Below are 22,450 nucleotides of genomic sequence, written 5' to 3'. Positions count from 1 at the left end.
ACATTGGCAAAACGAAACCTCCTAGGAAAGAGATGCCCAGAGTAGTTCCTTTCAATTACCAGACATCTCTACATTTCAGTTTTTTTTCTGACCATTTCAATAGTTTGTAGAACCCCACACTTTTTACAGCACAGGCTTACACAGCTCATTTATTTATATATTTGTAGATGTGTCTCAGTCTGCATACTCCAATTTTTTTCCCACAGCCCCAAATATGTAGTGTACCTTTTGGGTTTAACTGGTGGTGCTAAACTGGCTCTAAGTGAATGTGTTAGTGTTTGAGGCCTGTGAAGGATTTGTTCCTGGAATAGGCTTGGCTCTCTGTGACCATAAATTGGATTAAGTGGGTCTGAGAGTTTTTGGTTTTAGTACTTTGGCTAGTGTTGCTGTCTCATATCTCCACGAACTTTCTTCTCTGAGTAATGGAAGGTTTGTAACTCTAGACGCCCCCGTTTTATCATAAAGAAGTGTATGTTAAGTTAATTTGTGTCTCTGAATTACCATAATGGTAGTGATCATGTGTTGACCTAGAATGATTTCCTTCCCAGCACCCAATGCTTGCGCCTTGTAATGTATTGTAACTTGCATTGTAAGTTGTTTAGGATAAAGACCTCTGCTAAAATAATAATAATAATGTTTCTTGCCCTGCGGTGGGCTGGCGCACTGCCCAGGATTTGCTCCTGCCTTGCACCCTGTGCTGGTGGGGATTGGCTCCAGCAGACCCCGAGATCTTGTGTTAGGATGTAGCAGGTTGGAAAATGACTGACTGACTGACTGAATAATGTTTCTTGGATTGTCCCTACCTCCCAGTGACTCTGCAATGGAAAAATCAGATTTAGTAAATGGATGGGTATTTGTTATGATAACTTTAATACTTACATATTGTTGTGTCTCTGGTCTGAACAGAGAAAACAAGGAGAAGTAGATAGAAAGCAGTGCAGTGCAGTACCCACTAAAAGAAAAATAGGTGCCAGACAGAAAGAAAGTCCAAAAAACTAAACAACGGGTTTATTTTGAAAGATTTATCACGATCCAAGGAAATAATAATTTCTTATATAACAGTAAGAAGTCACTTTCACTACTCATGAGCTGAAGTAAACAGACTCACCCACCAGTGCAAGGTGCTTATATAAACTCTGGACCATGGGGCATAGGCAAAACAAACTGGAACATGACAATGTCTTACACCCCCAAATACAAGTAGTATAACACCTAATGAGTCCAATACTACACATACAGTATGTACTTTTTCAAAATCTTAAATTATGTAACATCATTAGTACCTTTTGCAAAGTGCTTTGTGATCATTTGTCTAATTAGGAAGAAGTAATGCAATCCAACATTTATTTCTGTTTCATTCATATTCTCTGCTGTTACTAATGACAGTTACAGAAAGATTTCTGAACATTCTTAAAAAGCGCAAAATTTGACGTCTTTCTTTGGCCAGGCAAAAAAAGATGTATTTTGTTGGCTCATTAACAATAACAGAACTCCACAACAAAATATGCTGTGCTTGCTTGTTTCTGTCTCAACATGAACCTGTCACACTAAAAGTGGCAGATTAATGCCAAGTAAATTGCAAAATGCACAAGATTCTCCCTCTGTATTGTTATATTCATTCTTAGTTCTCTCCTTCTATTCTTTTTTTTCTGAATCTGTTTTTTTTCCATTACCGGGTAGCAGGAAATTTGTCCTGGGAGAAAGGCAGGAGCTATTCCAGGATGGTATGCATATTCAGTTTTATTTGACAATTTTTAGTCTCATGACTTAAACCACCACCAATGGGTTGTTGGGGGGAAGCAATGAATTCAGTTACAACATTTTGAAAAAGTGACTGAGCTTCAAGCATAGCTTTAAGTCACATATATAACTTTTTTAAAATTAATTTTAACTTATTTATTAAATACCTTTTTAAAAAGTGTATACAGCCTAAGAGAAGCGCTGTGTTCAGTTATTTTACAACTACAGTCAACAAGTCAGACAGGACAACTTGAAAGTAACCTTATAAGAAGGATCTTGTAGTTATAGTGGACTCAACACTATCTGTATCCAGACAGTGTTCAGAAGCCATCGAGAAGGCTACTATATAAGCTAATAACCTATCATGAAGGCAGGATATTCTTTAGTTATATAACACTCTATTGATGCCTCATCTAGGGCCTCATGTATAACGCCTTGCACAGAATTCACACTAAAACATGACATATGGACAAAACATAGAGATGCATAACACTGTGTACACAAACATCTACACACTTTCCCTTCATAAATCCCAATCAATGTGAATTTTAACACACATGCACAAGCCTATAGCCCTACCCTGACTCCTCTCAGAAGCTCACCTATTTGAATATGCAAATCAATATAAATAGCCTCTTCCGTGCAGTGTTTTGTTGGGTGGCAATGGCAAAAGCATAAAAATTTCAGCAAATGCGAAATGGAGATCCTTCACAGTGAAGTGGAGGCAAGGAAAGATACTATTTGGTGGCTTAAGCAGTAGTATAAGCAACAAAAGGAAACTGATGGAGTGGCACGGCATGGTGGAGGCACTCAAAAGTTCAACTTCACAAAGTTGTACAGTTCTCAAAATAAGAAAGAACTGGTTAGATGTCAAAGTCAACTTGAAAAGGCCAATGGCAGCCTATCGTTGAGTGTCAACACCACTGGAGGAGGTAGTGGAATTCCAGGGCTCATACCGTTTGAGCAGTGAGCTGCTGCAGTTATTGGCGAGACACTTATAACTGGCATTTTACCAATTGGTGAGGGGTAGTTTTAGTTTTTTTTCGCTACCATTATCCATACTCATGTAAATAATTTGCATGTTTAATAAGACAAACAAGCAGGCAGCAGATGCGGTATCACTGTTCATTCTGTTTCAGACAATATTAAAAAGGGTATCTCCCATGCTGGTGACGCCGCTCCGGGTGGTGATGGTGCTGCTGTCCTAAGCCCAGCTTCAGGTGCTGGCTACACACACACCCCTGCCTCAAAAACTGCTGGGTGATTAGCTGGTCTGGTGTCACAAAATGCAATAGTGGATGCTGTAAGAGATGTGGAGAAAGGAATTAAGGAATATAAATGTTGTACTATGGGATGTTGATCACAAATTAAATGAATTTGTTAAAAACTAAATGCTACATCTGATTATCTTTTTTTATATTCTGCTAATTACATTCAAATAAAGTTGTAACCCTATCTGATTTGGCTGATCATTTGGTGGGTCAGGATCAGGTTTATCATCTCTTCAGGTATGGGAAGCCACGATTGTGTGCCACAATATGCAGCATGCTATTTGCTTGCACAATGTGACACACTTTCTGTGGACTATAGAACCACACTTCACCAGTCCTATCCAGGCAGCAACAATAGCCCTTAAGCTGCCTTATAGTATGTTCTACCACTCCATGAGTCCAAGAGTGGAGGTCATTCTAATGGTAATTGTTCAGTCAGTGGGTTGGTGAGCAGGGTGGGAAACCACGTCTTCAGCGGGTGCCTGTTAGCTAAGTAGTCATGTTATAAGGTTACATCATACAGATAACTTTCAATTTTGACCATAAGGGTAATATTAAATGGCTTATGTTATCGAGAAGGCAGACATCACACACAACACCATTTTTAAGTTTGTTCCCAACTCTACTATCTCTCAGAATGAATCAATCATGAGTTGAGCTAGGCCATTTCGCCACAACATTAATGAGGTGCATTTTCACATCACAGGTAATTTGCACATTAATAGAGTGAAAATGTTTTCTGTCTTTATGTATAATATGCTACCATGGCTGTAAGTTTGTCTGTCCAGGATTTTAAATCACCTGTAGCTCGCAAACCATTTGAACTATTGACCTGAAATTTGGTACACATATACTAAGTGACGTCTACTATCCACTTTCGGAGTGATGATTGACCTCCAGACTGAAGACTTAAGTGCCAGCTTAAGTGAAAAATTAAGGAAAACGTACTAAGTAATTGCAACACAAACACTGACTTAATCAGTTTTAATGCAAAAAGATGCCAACAAAAGAAGAGAAGAAGCGGGTGGCTAGGGTGGAGAAAACAAGAGCTACTCAGGAAGCAGCAAGCACATCAACCTCTGAGCAAACGAATGCTAAACATACAGAGAAAGTGTATGAAAACTATGAATGCTCAAGTCAAGTGTATTCACTGCACGTTATCGTGCGGTGCACTGTTACTGGTTTACATTATAATGTTCATGGCAAGGTCAAAGCAAATAATGGAGATTATGCACCCAGTTTTTGTCCCCTTCTTCAGCCTTTGCCAGCCTGATGCTGTAGCTCCAGAAATTGCTCTCAGTTTGAGGGTACCATAGTAGTTTATGATGATGTCCTTGATCTTTATGGGAACGTGGTGTTGGTCCAATGTAATCTCCACCAATTTTGTTGGATATTGCACCCTTACACATTGGTGATATCAAGCCAAAGCACAACCAGATCTCCCTTTCCCCGATCAACTAGGTAAGTACTCTGGTGTGTTCAGGCACACCAGACATTTTGCACTTCTGTACTGAAGTATCCATGTTAGCATTCCTAAGGAAAAAGTGTATAATCTGGTGTGTCAAACACTAAAAAAGTGAAGTGCTACAGAACCTCCAGAGAAGAGTGATTAGACTAGACTGATTTTGGGACCAAGAGGATTAAGCTGTGAGGAACGATTGAAGATATTATATACCTTTTCAGTTTAAGTAAGCAGAGATTAAGAGGAGACATAATTGAAGTGCTTAAAATTATTGAGGGAATTAGTGCAGTAGATCTGAGATGTTACTTTAAAATAAATTCTGCAAAAAGAACTTAAGGACATACTTGGAAACATGTTGACAGGAAATTTCATACAAATGTTAGAAAGTTTTTCTTCATGTTTTCTTCAAGAACCATCAACAAATGTAAAAAACTCCAAGCAGTGCAATTGACAATCAAGGTGAAAAGGATCGACTAAGTGGATAGCATGGCTTACTGGGGTGAATGGCCTGTTCTTATCACAACGTTTCTGATGTTCTAATACAAAAGTGAACATTTCCAGTACAGCAAAGTAATCTGAAAAACTTTCAAATAACAGAATAATAAATAAATAAATGTGCCGCAGAATATGGTAACCTCAAACTCAATGAGGCATCTGGATGACTCGCTTCAGAGGAAATGGGAAAATCTGTAATTGTGATGAACATTTGCTGTGTTCTGATTAACAGTGACGTCTTCAGCCAACCAAGGCTTCCTGTAGAGGGCTGACAAGTACATGAAGTGCAAGTGTTTTCTGGATGCTTACATTGTAAGACCTACTGATGAACCAATGAGCCTCAGAGTTTAAGCTTTCCATGAGTAGTTCTGCCCCTCTCTCGCTCAAGGCTACTGGATTTCACTATCAGGTTTTAGCCAATGGTTTTAGGCTCCCCATAACAGTGAGAGAAGATCATTTATCCATGAATGCCAACTCAAAAAAGTGCTTTCTTTGCTTATTTAGGATCCATACATCCAGAGTGCTCTTTCTTATTGGTGTTATAGAGGTCTGTAAATTGTTATTTTTCTATTCGTTATCTTTAAACCCTTACTGTTTCAAAACATTAGGCTGGCATATATAATATAGAAATATTTGCAAGTCTTACCTTATTTTTGTCAAATTTTAATTTATTACTCAAAAAGACATTTTGAGGTTTCCTAATTTAATTACTAATAAGGCATTTTGCATTTCCTTTGGCTGCCATAACATGTCTATTTTTTAATGTTTTTTTGCTATGCTTGTGCTTTTTAGTTCCAAAACAAGGTGCTCTGCTATATTAATTGGAACTATAGGGGATTTCAACCTGTACTCCTCCAGGCTTTAACATTTAATGCCTTATTTTGATTAGTAATAAGTAAATTTTAAAGATTCTAAGGCTGCCTCTATTGCATTTTTGTTTAAAAATACAGAAATTAATTTCAGTTTTTGTGTTTCCTTCACATGACTCCGAAATTTTAACTCTCAAAAACAGAGACTTTTGAAAACGTTTTCTAGAGCTGCATACTTCAGAAGGTGCTGGTTCAGTGTTGCAATACAGATGGGTGAAAATGCAGACTTTAACTGCACTCTGATTTGTACTCTGATTTGATTGGCTCCTACTCATTAAAGTGTCTCATTCCGTGATCGGTCAACTTTCACAGAAGAAAGCCATATTCCAACATAGCAGACACAGAAGAGTTGCTTTCCATGCCACTTGTTGTGTTATTTACCTTTATGCATCTAAGTTTTATACACTTCGAATGCTGCATACATGCACAAAAGGCAAATAATTTTAGCGGTAGCTTTAGTTTTGCGATAAGTCCCGTCCTTTGCACAGCTGCATTTTCGTCCTTTAAATTATTTTTAAGTCCAGGCAGGCATGACCAGTGTTGGCGATCATCTGCACCATATGTGTTTTCGGTCATCTTACTGTGGATGGAGATACTTTAATAAATGAGATAAAAACAGTTTTTAAAATGAAAATGTAGTAGGGTGACATAGCTTAAAAAATGCATGTTATGTAGCATAATATTCTTACACCATTTAATCCAGGTGAGGTTAAGGGGGGTGTCGGAGCACATCAGCATTGGGTATAAGACAGGACATAGCTTTGGATAAGGTGCCTGTCCATCACCAAACAATTCACAAACACACACACACACACACAGACACCACCCCTTTAAAATGGCCTGTTAATCTAACCTGTACATCTTTTCAGATGTGAGAGAAAACCAGAGAACCTAAGGAAAAAGACATGCAGACACATTGAGACTTTACAAACTACATGCAGACAGTGTCAAAGAGGTGGCACCACTAGCAACAATGCTACCATATAGATTTTATACCTTAAATATAATGGTAACTCTTGAATTTGATTATATACAGTATATATATATATTGTGACAGATAGGGGGCGCTATCGCTCCCTTGAACCCTCGGATCAAATGCCAGACACCAGATAAAAGTCCAATATTTTGACTTTTTATTATAATAATGTGCACAAAGCACCCTCCTCTCCACAATACTCATAAACAATAACAATATTCAATAAACAATAAACCTCCACTCTCCCAGATGCGTTGCCACCCTTCCACCCAGCTCAGCTCAACCTCTGGAATTTCCCATAGTCCTTTTATAGTCCGTGACCCGGAAGTATTTCACTCTCTCTGTCCATGTGACTAGGAACATTTCCGGGTCAGATAAAAACTCCTTTTCTTCAACCCGGAAGCACGTCATTTCCTCTGTCCACGTGCTTAGGACGCACTTCCGGGTTGTAGGGAAAATACTCCTTGTTCCTCCCTGCAGCATCCTCTAGCGGCCCCCATGGTATCCAGCAGGGCTGTGGATAAAAACTCCATTGTCCAGGATTCCCTGCTGGTGTTCAGGGCACCTCCATGTTGAAGGGAGGTCTCCATCTGGCGGCCTGGGGGTATTGACCGGGATGAAAGGCTGGCCATATCCCACAATATATATATATATTGTAGCGGACAGCCAGGGTCCATGCCAGGACGCCCGTTTGGTATATGTTCAGGGGGAGCACCCATGGACTTTGCAATACCTCCCCCTCGGTTTCCCGCAGGGCTCCATGGGAATTGGAGTTGGGTGCAGCCCTATTGGATCCCACAGGCGCCACCAGGGGGTGCTGCAGCTGATACTCCTGAGCCCTTATGGGCAGTGTATTCGCCACCTGGAGCACTTCCGGGTGGACTATAAATGGGGCCAGCAGCCACCACTCAAAGAGCCCAGTCGGGAGGAGGAGGATTATGCTTGCCAGTATGAGGGGTGGTTCAAAGAGGAGTGTGGTGTTTTGGGTGTTTTGGTGCTTGGGACTATGTTGTGCCTGTGGGTCACGGGGAAGACGTGGCCCACAGGTGAAGAAAAATAAAAGTTCCTTGGTTTTATTAGTGCCTCCGGTGTGAGTCTGTGTCAGGTCAGGCGCCAATATAGCGACTTTGTTACAATATATATATGTTTGCTCATCATAATGGATCTTTGCACAGTGGCCTACATTTGAAAAGGATGAAAGGGGGCTCTTTTTCATTTGGTGGCAGCCTGACAGTTTTATTGGTCACAATCATAGCTATCCTACTAATACACAAATGGTGTGAAAATAAAAGACGGCCTTCTGAAATTCTGTAGTTTTACAGTAATCCCTCGCTATATCGCGCTTCGACTTTCGCGGCTTCACTCTATCGCGGATTTTATATGTAAGCATATTTCAATATATATCGCGGATTTTTTGCTGGTTCGCGGATTTCTGCGGTCAACGGGTCTTTTAATTTCTGGTACATGCTTCCTCAGTTGGTTTGCCCAGTTGATTTCATACAAGGGACGCTATTGGCAGATGGCTGAGAAGCTACCCAACTAGAGCGCTTATTACCTATTAAATAAAACTCCTCAAATATATTGTGAGCACAGGGGCTGTTCGCACCCCTAGAAGATACGGCCGCTCCTCAAAAAACGCTGAAAGATTACCTTCACATTGCTCTCTTCTTTGCTGGGCTTACATGTGGGTGCTTTATCAAGCGATATGCTTCCCACACGGTGCTTCGCATACTTAAAAGATCAAACAGCACGTATTGATTTTTACTTTTCTCTCTCTCTCTCTCTCTTGCTCTGACATTCTCTGCTCCTGACGGAGGGGGTGTGAGCAGGGGGGCTGTTCGCACCACTAGAGGATACAGACGCTCGTCTAAAAATGCTGAAAGATTACCTTCACGTTGCTCCCTTCTGTGCAGCTGCTTCGTGAAGCGACATGCTGCACGGTGCTTCGCATACTTAAAAGCTCGAAGGACACGTATTGATTTTTGATTGTTTGTTTTTCTCTCTCTCTCTCTCTCTGACATTCTCTGCTCCTGATGGAGGGGGTGTGAGCTGCTGCCTTCCTTGCAGCTGCTTTGTGCAGCAGTGCTTCGCATACTTAAAAGCCAAACAGCCCTATTGATTTGTTTGCTTTCCTCTCTCTTTCTGACAGACTGCTCCTGACTCGCACTCCTTTGAAGAGGGAGATATGTTTGCATTCTTTTAATTGTGAGATGGAACTGTCATCTCTGTCTTGTCATGGAGCACAGTTTAAACTTTTGAAAAAGAGACAAATGTTTGTTTGCAGTGTTTGAATAAAGTTCCTGTCTCTCTACAACCTCCTGTGTTTCTGTGCAAATCTGTGACCCAAGCATGAAAATATAAAAATAACCATATAAACATATGGGTTCTACTTCGCGGATTTTCACCTTTCGAGGGGGGTTCTGGAACACAACCCCCGCGATCGAGGAGGGATTACTGTATAAAGTGAAGTTTTCCACAGTGGAGCCATCTGAAATTTTGAACTGTCAAGAAAATTTAATTTTGATGTTACAAATGTTAGCACAAAAGTATGCGAGAAAAAAGAGAGATGACAAATATGCACTGACCAAAGAATACAATGAAACATGTATGCAAATCATAAACTGTCACTGTAAAATGCATTTTATAGTGCCACAAAAGAAACTTACAAAGCAAAATACCTAATGCAAGGAGTAACACCTTTCACAAATAGAGACAACACAAAGCCACATAAAACAATACATAAGCCTGATTGTCTGAGGACTAAAACTGATCGTGCTACATGGCATCTGTCTGTCGGAGTCTCTCCTGTTTTGGCGATCATTACAGTAATTTCCCTGCAGTGCTAAAGATTGCCCAAAACAAGCTATGTTCAGCTTTATTGGCATCTGCACCCATTAATAGTGACATACAGTATAGACAGATGCCTCTTTTACAATTTTTGTGAGGGACTCTACATAATAAATTGGTATAAATTACAAACTGTGGCTTTACTGCTTAATTTACATGCTTTGTGTTTTTTCTCCATTTGTGTATGGTGTTTCTTTTGTAGGGTAGCGAGCGAGAAGGCAATGTGAGTTCCAAAATAGCTGGGCTGCTAACTGGGTAAACCTTTATTAATTTGAAACAAAAACAAAAAACAAATTTAACAGACGTGTGATGGTGCTAACAAATAAAAGCAGGAAACAGCCTTTGATCTTCCTCTAGCAGCGTATCTGGGTAGGTCTAGTGTGGAGTTGTTCCTGACAGTCGGCCCCTCATATCCAATGGATGTTTGTATTGCCCAGTGGGCACTGTTTCTAACCCTTATAGCTGTTGTGTAAATATATGCCCAAGTTCATCATGTAATTCAGTCAGCTTCATTTGCTGATTCATTTCTTTTCAAGCCATCCATCTATGGTTAGGATTGCTTCTTTTGTATCGCAGCTGCTCTTCAGATTGAGGAATTCATTTACTGGAACACTTGAGTCGTGCTGCCAACTACTTCAATTGTACCCTTTCCAAAGTCTAGCCTGTTTCTTGTGAAAGTAAAAATAATAAGGAAACAATTACATAAGCAGATAGATAGATAGATAGATAGATAGATAGATAGATAGATAGATAGATAGATAGATAGATAGATAGATAGATAGATAGATAGATACTTTAATGTCAAAATGAGTGCAGATTTCTGGAAATTGGTCTAAATTAATTACAAGTATAAAGCACGGAATAACTGGCCCTGCAAGTGTTCACCTCTTTTAATACGACACACCTAAATCACCACTGGTACAGCTGACTAGTTTTAGAAGTCCCATCATTTTTTTAGATTAGATTCATTTTATTTATAAAAGCACATTTAAAACAACAGAGGTTGTGCCAAAGTGCTGTACAAAAAAGCATTAAAATAAACACAATACAAACAATCATGCAAAAGCAGATTAATAAAACAACCAATCATAACATCCACCATAATCCCACTATACACAGTGAAAGACAGAAGAAAAAAAGTAGGTCTAAGCCAACTTTTAAAAACCTCAATAGAGGATGAAGACTTGATGTGAAGAGGCAAGTCATTCCAAAGTCATGGAGCAACAACTGAAAAGGCTTGGTCTCCCCTTGACTTCAGCTGAGATCTTGGCATTACAAGGAGCAGTCGTTCAGATAACCTCAATGCTCTTGGTGGCACATAGGGGTGAAGGAGGTCACAGATATATTTTGGAGCGAGACCATGTAAGGCTTTAAACACAAACAACAAGATTTTAAAATCAATGCGACACCTCACCGGTAGTCAGTGGAGAGAGGCTAAAATGGGGGAGATGTGATCCCTTTTTCTCAACCCAATCGAAAATCTAGCTGCAGCGTTCTGAACCAGCTGAAGGCGCAACAGAGCAGATTTTGGCAGACCCACATATAAGGAATTACAATAATCAAGGCGAGATGTAATAAAGGCATGAATGAGTGTTTCTAAGTCCTTCTGTGATCGAAAGCATTTTAGTTTAGAAATTTGCCTCAGTTGGTAAAACCTGGAGATTTGTTTTTCAAAACTTAGTGATGACTCAATGATGATACCTAGGTTTCTGACATCATTATGAATCATTGCTGCCAAAGGTCCTAACTGCATGCCGATTTCAACTGCAGATGTGGTAGGACCAAAAATAATGACTTCTGTTTTATTTTTGTTTAACTGCAAGAAATTTTGTGTCATCCAATATTTAATATCCTTAAAGCATTTCAACAGCTTTTTTGCAGATGAAGTGATGTCAGAACTAACTTTGAGGTACAGCTGCATATCATCAGCATAACAATAATACGCAATATTGTGTTTGTAAAAGATGGCCCTCAAGGGGAGCAGATAAAGGGAAAACAGAAGGGGAACCAGGATAGGACCTTGAGGGACGCCTTGTGTGAGAGGAGCTGGCTGAGAGAAATTCCCATCTATGTTAACAGACATAGGTCTGCCTTTCAGTTAGGACATGAACCATTTCAGTACACAGCCTTGAATGCCTACTTCATCCTCAAGCCGTTTTAACAGAACTCCATGGTCCACTCCATGGACCAAGATTGCAGAACAGCCAGAGTCCAAAGTTAATAGAATATCATTTTTTTACCTTCAGCAGGGCCTATTCAGTACTATGAAGTTTTTAAAAACCTGACTGAAACACATCACATACACTGTTATCCTCCAGATATGAAATTAACTGCAAAGACACCACTTTCTCCATAATTTTGGACAGAAATGGGAGCTTAGAAATAGGCCTATAGTTTGAAAGAGCTGTAGGATCAAGTATGGGCTTCTTCAGCAAAGGCTGAACAATTGCATGTTTACAGTTGTCTGGCATTATACCACATTTTAGACAGTTGTTAATAATAGCCAACACAATTGGACTAAACGCTCTAAAAGTATCTTTAAATAGGCGTGCAGGTAAGATATTTAGCGGATAATTGGAAGGTTTCATATGCAGGATTACTATATATCAGCTAGGTGAGAAGAAGAAATAGGTTGAAAGGAAGTAAACTGGCTGTGCACTGGCCTTAGAGTGACTGGTGTCATCCCACAGTAATCAACACTTGGAAGAGTAATCTTTGAACGAATGGCGTGAATTATATTTATAAAATAATTAAGAAAAAGCTCACAGGTCTCAGGCATACTCTCAGGGAAGCCGCTGACAGGTGGGTTTAAGAGAGTGTTTATGGTGCTAAACAGCACCCAAGGTCTCGAGGCAGCATTCACCATTAAACATGATAAAAAAATGTGATTTTGCTGATCTCACAGCCTCTTGATAGGACTTCCAGCGAGACCTGCAGTTTGTCCTTTTTCCACTTCCATTCAGCCTGCCTGCATTCCTGTCTGAGCGCACAAGTGGCCTCATTCAGCTAGGGCTGAACACTGGCTTTTTCCATGGCTCTCCTTAACCTTAAGGGTGCGATCAGATCCAGAGTATCCGTAAAAATGAGACTGAGAAGCTTAACTATATCAGTAATAACCTGACACACAGAGAGGGCTTCTAACACCAAGGGTAAATGACTGTCAGAAAAAATATCACAGAATTTCCGCGCTATTGTCAGCATTTATACTACGCGAAAAGTGCTGTGCTTTAGTGAGATTGATGATCAGAAATGCCGACGTCAGAGATCTTCAGGTTATTTGCAGGAAGGCCAAGTGTTAGAACTAAGTCCAATGTATGTCCTCCCTGATGTGTGGGACTTGACACCACTTGCGATGATGAAAATGTCAAAATAAACCTCTTAATCCTTTCCAGAGGTTGGTTATTTTCCCATCTTGTATTTATAACTGACAACATGGGACAAATCACGCCATTCCCACCCCTTGACACTGCGTGAGATTCTAAGCATTTTGCCATTACTCACAGACCAAAATATGGAATCAACTGTGTAATACCTGTAAAGCACCTTAGTTTAGTGTTTATGACTAAAAACAAGCTATATAAAATAATATTTGTTTACTAAATTACACACAAAAGAACAACATTTTAGGTATAGTACACTTGCCATACAAATAATCCAGCCTTTGAATAGACGCTGAATCATATACTCTCCAGTTAATCTGCAAGTGCTTATGCCATATCATTCACCATCTGGGGCCTCACATTGGAGATTCACACCCCAGAGCAGCACATTCTTCTGGCATTAACTGATTCTATCTCTGATTTAGTGTGACACAGATTGGGGACAGTGAAGATTGATGCTTTTTGTGACAGTTACACTGAAACAATATAAATGAACTAAAAATAATTGTCTCTGGAACTGTCATGCACTCCACATGTGGACATCATCACCTTCAAAAACAGTGCATTGTATGCAGTTCATGGAGAGGGTAAAGCCAAATGTAAAGTTTGATCCGTTAATAAATCTGGAAAAATCAAATGCAGTTATATAAACAGAAACAGAAATGTCTATGGTCTTATGTAGATGATGCTTTTATCCAAAATTACGAGTATTTTAAAATGGCTTCTTTATTTCTATTGCTGGAGAACAGATGTGTTCAGAGTCACAGAGGTCACCACTGGTCTGTCAAAAATCACTGGCTGGTAAAATAGGCAGGAAATCCTTAACTTTTTCACTAGCTCTATTAAACACTTGGAAACATCAGATTGGAACCAGTAAAAAGGCTTGCAATAATTTTTTTGTATAAAGTTTTTATGTTTTTATACAGTACGTGTTATATCCAGATCCATTACAAAGCCCTCTAAAAAACAGTATCAGTGATCTCAGAAAATTAAAGAAGTGATTTACTGCAATTTAGCTTATTAGAAAACTATTTCAGCTACCAAAATGGCCAGTAAAATCTAGCTATTAAAGTCATCTAGGCTCCTTTTAGCTTACACTACCTTTCTAGATATGATTGATCTCATATATGTAAGTCTGTATTGTTATTTATTTATTGTTATTCTTACCTGATTTTAATTTGTTTTTCTCTTATTGCAACCATTACTTTGACATTTTGTAAAGCACTTTGAGTTACATCCTGTCTATGAAAATGTGTTATAGAAATAAATGTTGTTGTTACCATGGAAGTTGTTGTTTGTTTGCTGTGTGACTGTCTCACAAGCTCATCTATATATAACCTTCTGTTAAACCAACTAAATTCTCAAGTGCATGCAGCTGGATTGCCATGATTAGGCAAAATAGTGTCTTATTTGTTTTGCTTATTTTCATTTATATCTTTTACCTTATGGTGATAGTATCATGATGACCCTGTTTTATTTATTTTTTATTCGAAATACGATTTTGGGTCACTTTGTTCACTACAATGATGCGAGTCACAGTGTGTGGTGCATGACGTCATGGAAGCTATGTTAAATAAGATTGCATGATGGTTATGAAAACGATCATTTCTGGGAGGAGCATTCTGTTGTATAGTACATGTTATTTTCCCTGTGTTGTTCATAGTGAAGAAAAACTTTTAATGTCACATTTTCATGGTGAGGGGGCGGCACGGTGGCGCAGTGGGTAGCGCTGCTGCCTCGCAGTTCTCCCCATGTCTGCGTGGGTTCATGGTGAATGGAGATAAAAAATTCCTGATACAATGATCGTGCATTAAAAATCAGCTTGAACAACAGCAAACAGTATCAAATCCTCCCTGAAAAGTTTCAGATTACTCATTTTGGACCGGCATCATCCAAATGGCAGGTATCAAAGTCATATCCTCACACTGTCCCAAATGCAAGCATTTTACATAAAACACTTCTAAATTAACCACTTCTGTAGAATTCTGTCAACAGAAAAGTACATTCAAACTGGATGAAATTCTTGAATTGAAGAACCACCTCTCACCCTCATTTGTTGGTCATTAGGCCACAATAAATGAAGTATTACTAGGTAAGTCTCCTTTTAGATATACTATTATTCAGATTATGAGTGGCTGTTAATTATCCAACGGTGCTGACAAGTTCCATAAGCCAAGAACAAGTCACCCATAGTATTAGCTGGCATATTATCACCAGCAACAGGGGTGCTTATAATGATGGCAAGCATGTTGCAAACAGAATTTAATGTACTGTGACCAAAGCGAGCAGTCTTTTACAAGATAGCGACTTATAAATAGCAAATAATCCATATTGATACTCAGTGCTGGCAGTACATTGAAGTCAGAAGCAAGATGTAAGGAAGACTTATTGTCTAATTTTAGGAAGTGCCGAGTGTCCTGGAGATTGCAATGTACTTGCTTGGTTCTTCTGAGTAGTTGCGGAAGAGTCATTCTTCTCGCTCCCCTGGCATACCTTGGATTCCAGGAGAGGACTCCAACTTGATTACACCTACTCGTTTGGACCATCAACGGGGAAGATCCACCCTAAGAGTGCCAATCCTTCACTCTGTCGCAGGTCCTATGACTGCACTGCCTCTCACACCCTGACTGGCTCGTCCTGCCTCTCCTCCCGATGCTGTTCTCATGGCTCTGTTCTCTCTTTTCTTTCTCATTCTGTCTCTCCATTTTTTGCTCTCTGATTCTTCCTTTTCTGCTTGCTAATTGGGTATGGGTGCGAGGAGCGACTCCCTCCGTGGCATCACAGAGGTGCTTGACTGATCTACCACCTCTGCACTTGTATGCATTGTGGTTCGCCGGCTCCCCAATTAACCATGGACCGAAATACACTTGCGCACAAATGCACCCAACTGGAGCCTGCACCTTCTCTTGGCACGATTATTTATTTCAAATTGGCTACTGATTTCCTAGCTGTTGACCCACTATAACACAGAACCAGGAATGAGTCACCAAAACATGAGCTGGCATTTCAGCAGGTACCTATAAAAATGGCAAAACCACAAACTTAATTCCATCTAATGTGGCGAAGGTGAGCAGTACTTACATTGTGTTTCACTTCCAATGAAATGTGTGCCATTTACAAAAGAACAAAGGAGATTAGCTTCTGTCTGGAAGCATTTTCATGCAATAAATCTGCATGCATTTGCACATCATTGAAAATCTAAATAAGGATCTATGTGTGCATGTGTGTGCCCTGCAAAGGACAGGGTGTTTCCAGCTTAGGTTTTCCACACTCCTAACCTGGGTATTCTGCTTTTTTAAGTACTTGCATTACTACGCAGTGATGAGCAGGCTCCAAATCCAGGATTTGTTCAAGGTTGGATTAAACAAATCCAAGCATAAACATTTGTAGTATAGCTCTTGGAAGTTGTTCTGTACAAAAACACTATGTAAAATTAACACAGACATTTTATATTGTACAGTGTGGTACATAATACAGGAAATATTTCATTTCGAAGACTATAATGTTTTTGTCCCACCACTGAATATCAAGTATTCTAACAAGCATTTGATTCAGCAACTTTAATTAATAGACAGGTATTCATTCTAAAGCATAAAGCCCAAATGTAGTTCAACTTGAAAAATTAACCTGCACTTACAGCAGAATGTGAAAATGTCCACATCACCAGAAGTCGAATCACCAACATGAGAAAGATTACAGAGACGAGATCTGCTCTCTGACACAATAGTACCAGGACAACAATCTTTCTGTTGATGTCAGAAAAACTGAGAAGCTGGTTGTATATTTCAGAAGTTAGCAGACAGACCACACTACGCAAAGCATTGTAGTCGATGCAGCTTTAAAATCAACGGAGGCACCAACCCAAAGCTTTTAGACTTCTCAAATAAAAGCCTTGCCGTCTCCATCTATGCTCCACAATGAATACAGATGTATGGTGTAGTTGGTCTTTACTAATTTTTCAGCTCAGAACCACAAAGCACCACAAATGACCTTGAGGACAGCACAGAACTTTATTGATACACAGCTCCCTTCTGTCCTGGGATATGCATAACATACACTGCCTAGTAAATGCTAACAGATTTTTTAAAGACTCGGCCATCTTGCACAGTCACTTTTCTTCCTTGTTTGTTCAGGACTTTTAGCACTCACACCACTTAAGTCAGGGACAGTTTTTATCCACAGGCTGAACAGCCGCTCGTTCTCACAATTGCTCCTCTTTTGTTATTGTATTACAGTCACTAATCCGTTTCATTGTATTACTTCTAGGTACTCTTAACAATGAGAAAGAAAAAACAAAAATTTTTCTACAGCACTTTTCTGTAGTGAGTGACATTTCAAAGGCTGAACAATTATTTCCATGTTTTCAAAAAGGTCAACTCTATCATCTAAGAAGGCTTCTTTTAGGTTACATAATGAGTCAGAAGTGGAGAAGAAAATAGCCGAATTCTGATTTGCAGTCGAATGATGGTGAAAATAAACAGAATTAGAAAAAAACTAAGGAAATTCACAAGAGTCTTGCATTATCTAATCTATATATATATATATATAAAATCCTAAGAGTAAAAGTGCAACGATTTTGTGCAATGATTTTATGTGACGTTTGTATGTCACTTTTTTGTCACGCTTTAAATCGGGCGTATTTTAAAACGTAAATCTATATGTTTGGTATCATTCTTTTCAGAATTTATCGAACTTTAATGTGATGTTGTTAGATTTTCAGATTCATATTCCATTTTAAATTTGTTCAATGGATCATCTCCTGTCTGTCTAAACAAATCTGTATATGGAAGGGACAACTTGTGGTGAGTCACTATGGTGGCCTATCCTACACAATGAAGACAAAAGAACATTCCAAGCAACTCTTAGAAAAGGTAATTGAAAGTCTGGGGATGGAGAGAGGAAAATATCCAAGTTACTGAATATCCAGTTAAATTAATCATTGAGAAATGGAAAGAGTATGGCACATCTTTAAATCTGCCTAGAGCAGGGCATCCTCAAAAACTGAATGACTGTGCAAGAAGAAGACAATTAAAGGAGAATACCAAGAGATCTGAGAGAAATTTGAAGGAGTTACAAGTTAAAGTGGAGGAGATTGGAGAGACTGTGCAGACAGCTAGTGTTTTCTGGGTGCTTCACCAGTCACATCTTCATGGGGGGTGGCAAACAGAAAGCCACTGTTAACAAAAATGCACATGATATCTCAACTAGGAATTTGCCAGAAGGCACATGGGAGACCCTAAAGTCAACAGGAAGAAGGCTTTGTGGTCTGGTGAAACTGAAAATGACCTTTTTGGGCATTAGACTAAATGCAATGTTTGAATACAGCACATTATCAAAAACACACCACTCCCACCATAAAGCATGATGGTGCTAACAACATGTTGTGCAGATGCTTCTCTATAGAAGCCTAGAAAGTTTGTGATAGTAGAGGGTAAAATTAATATAGCAAATTTTGGGGAAATCCTGGAGGAAATCCTAATGTGGTCTGAAAGAAACCTTTATCTTGGGGGAAGATTTGCTTTCCATCAAGACGACTCTAAACATACGGCCAAATGTATAGAGGAATGGCTTCAAACCAACAATGTGAATTTCCCATTGGGATTAATAAAGTATCTATCTATCTATCTATCTATCTATCTATCTATCTATCTATCTATCTATCTATCTATCTATCTATCTATCTATCTATCTATCTATCTATCTATGTTATCCTCCTGGAGTTGTCAAGTCAGAGTGTAGATCTCAATTTAAATGAGAATTTGTGGCTGGCCTTGAAAAAGGCTGTTCATTCATGATCCCCTTGCAAACTTCCACAGCTTGTTTTACAAAGAAAAATGGTGAAAAATGTCACTGTCTAGATGTACAAAGCTGATTTTAGGAGAGAGAGAGAGACCTGTGCATATAGACTCAAGGCTGGCATGGCTGCCAAAGTTGCATTTACTAAATACTAACTTGAAGGGATGAGTACTTATAATATCAAATATTTTGTCTTTTACATATTGCAAAGACCTGTTTTCCCATTGACCTTAAATAGTCTTTTTTCTGTTGATCAGTGTCAGAAAAAGCCAAATTAAATTCACTGTGATTCAGTGTTGTATAACAATATAATTTTAAACTTTCCAAAAGGTGAATACTTTTTGTAGACACGTGATAAAGCCCAAGATAAAGAATTGAGTGCAGTGACAACACAGTTTCTGTGTGGATGGAACAGTAAGAAGAAGGTATCATGAGTATTGTGTGATGTTAAGAATTAAGGCAAGGATTAAAAGTAGGGTTTTTAAGACAGTTTTTAGACCAGAAATGATATATGGAGCAGAGACATGGGTTGTAAAGGGAGCACAGTGTGGCATGCGGCTGGGGGTGGCACCCAGCCAGGAGGACAGGAGGAGGGCTCATGCCTCCTCCGGACCACGAGGGGGCGACCGCCCTGGTTCCTTTGGGGGCCACAGGTACAGAGCTGGGAAGCTCAACCCTCTAGGGGCCCGTGGTCACCGCCAGGGGGCGCCCCAGTGCCTGGAGAACCCTGGACCTCAGGACTTCCGCCATACCCGGGGGATCACAGCCGGCACTTCCGCCACACAGGGGAGTGTCCGCAGAGGAGTGTCGGGAAGTACCTGGAGCCCATCCGGGTGTGTATAAAAGGGGCCGCCTCCCTGTAAATGAAGACTGGAGTCGGGTGGAAGTGGACAAGAGTTGTGTTGGAGAGGAGTGGAGGCGGCCTGAAGGAAAGAGGCACTGGAAGAGAGGCCTGGACTTTGGGGGATTGGTGCTGGAGGCACTGGGTTTGTGCATAATTGAACTGTGCATAGTGTAAATAAACGTGTGTTGGGTGAAAATATGATGTCTGCCTGTCTGTGTCCGGGCTGCTTCTCACAACAGGAAAAGAAGTTGGATGTGACAGAAATGAGAATGTTGAGATGGATGTGTGGAATTAAAAAGGACAGAATAAGAAATTAGACAGTCAGAGGTACAACAAAAATGGGAGAGATATCTAAGAAAGCACAGGACAGTAGGTTGAAGTGGTATAGAACATTAAAACAATCTAGACGAGAACAGGCCAATCAGCCCAACAAAGCTCGACAGTCCTATTCACTTAATTCTTCTAAAAAATCATCTTACTGTCTACCATGCTACTTGGTAGCTTATTCCAAGTGTCTATAGCTCGTTGCGTAAAGAAAAACTTCCTATTGTTTGTGTGAAATTTACCCCTAACAAGTTTCCAGCTGTGTCCCCATGTTCTTGATGAACTCATTTCAAAATAACAGTCTCGATCTACTGTATTACTTCCCTTCAAAATTATAAACACTTCAATCATGTCTCCTCTTAATATTATTTTGCTTAAACTGAAAAGACTCAGCTCCTTTTTTAAAAATAACATTTTATTGATTTTATTAAAAGCAAATAACATTCCATACAAGCAAGTCAAATTTTACAGAACTAAGCTCAAGTTAAATCAACCCCATCCATGAGAAAGAGAGCTAGGCCAACTGTGTAAAACTTTAACAGTAGGAAAAGTAAATAAATAAATAAAAAATAAATTAAATTAAACTAAAAAGGTAAGAGAATCCACTCCCTCAATATAAAATGCTTATTCTAAAATGTTATTGATTAGATCCTGTCAGGTTTTAAAAATGTTTTGCACAGATCCTTTAAGTGAGAATTAGATTTTTTTCCAATTTCACATAATATATAACATCAGTTACTCACTGACTTAAAAAAAGGTGAGTTAGGATTCTTCCAGTTGCGCAAGATAAGTCTACGTGCCAATAGTGAAGTAAAGGCAATTACAGTTTGTTTGTCTTTCTCCACTTTAAGCCCATCTGGGAGTTCACCTAACAAAGCTGTTAATGAATTAGGAGGGACTGTGACACCAAGGCTGTCTGATAGGGTTTATTTAAAGATATTGGTACAAAATGATGTTAATTTGGTGCAGGCTTGGCTCTTTCCTCATCATTCATCCCCTGTAGCCCTGGAATCGGCCTAGTTGCTCTTCTCTGGACTTTTTCTAGCACTGCTATGTACTGTTTGTAGCCTGGAGATCAAAACTGCACCCAGTACTCCAGATGAGGCCTCACCAGTCAATGAATATGTGGGCAAAAAGTGATGGGGAAGAGAAAGCAAGGAAGGCCAGAGCAGAGATGGATGGATAATATTAAAGAAGATCTGAAGAAAAAGGGCTTGACAGGGGAGAAAGTGCAGGACCCAGCTGTATGGAGAAAGTCGATCAAGCACACCAACCACATGTAGAAGTGGGATAAGATGTGCGGAAGAAGTTGCTAGACAGTGCTGTGGAAAGCAAAGTGAACTTGTTAAATTAAAGAAGAGGTTCAGAAAGTCCCTGATATAAAGGACTGAGGACAATCAACCATTAATAAATAATTAGCTGAACCCAGAGAAACAAGAACCAATTTATATACATTTGTGCACATGCAAAGGATTAATGCAAGAAGAGCAGTTTTAGGAAGAAAAATTGAAGAGGTGGAGAGAGAGGAACACTTTAGTAACACATATACCACAAGGATGGAAATATAAAAAGTCAGTAGTTAAAATGCCACACAACCAGAAGTGAAATAGCCTCCGCTATTACTCACTTTGGGTCGATGTAAATGGCTCCTTTTCTAACAGGTGGTGTGGGTGAACCACTTCTCTTCCTTCTCTTTCTCACTCTGAAGCTGGTCTCTCTTTCTCTTTCTTTTACAGGTCCTGATTCCAAGTTCAGCTATATTCTGGTAGTGTGGTAATCTGTCTGCCAGGCATTACCACTTTAAAGAAAAACATTCTAAGAGTAATATAAAAACAACTTACACATACAGAGAAAAAAAAGACCTGTTTAAACAATCAAAGTGCAGGAGAAGTGTTTCCACAAGGATTTTTCACTTGGGCTTTAGCAGGTTGCTGCAGTAGGACACCGGCGACAGGTCAGGAGCACCGCCAGTTCAGGCCCTTTGGAGGACGCTGCACCAGTCAATCAAGCTGAGCGTTTCTATAGCCACCTGCTGTTAGCAAAGCGTGTTTAGTTAAGTTAACAACAACAACAGCAACATTTATTAATATAGAATGCTTTCATAAAAATGATGTAGCTCAAAGTGCTTTACAAGAAGAAGAAAAAAATATATATAAAAATTAGACAACACTAATTAACAAAGAATAAAGTAAGGCTCGATGGCCAAGGAGGATAGAAGAAGAAACTCCAGATGGCTAGAGAAAAAAAAGCAAAATCTGCAGGGGTTCAAAGCCACAAGACCACCCAGCCCCCTCTAGGCATTCTACGTAACATAAATGATCTCAATCAGTCCTCGTTGTTTTCAGGGTTCACGTGGAAGAATTGGACGATGATGGTCATGTGGACCTCTGGCCTTCAATCCACCAATGTAGGGACATCACGGTGCTTTGATCAGGTGATGGTGGTG

Source organism: Erpetoichthys calabaricus, chromosome 1, assembly GCF_900747795.2.
Source record: "Erpetoichthys calabaricus chromosome 1, fErpCal1.3, whole genome shotgun sequence".
Classification (NCBI taxonomy): domain Eukaryota; kingdom Metazoa; phylum Chordata; class Cladistia; order Polypteriformes; family Polypteridae; genus Erpetoichthys; species Erpetoichthys calabaricus.
The sequence above is the reverse complement of the archived record's forward strand: the minus strand, read 5'-3'. Positions refer to the sequence as shown.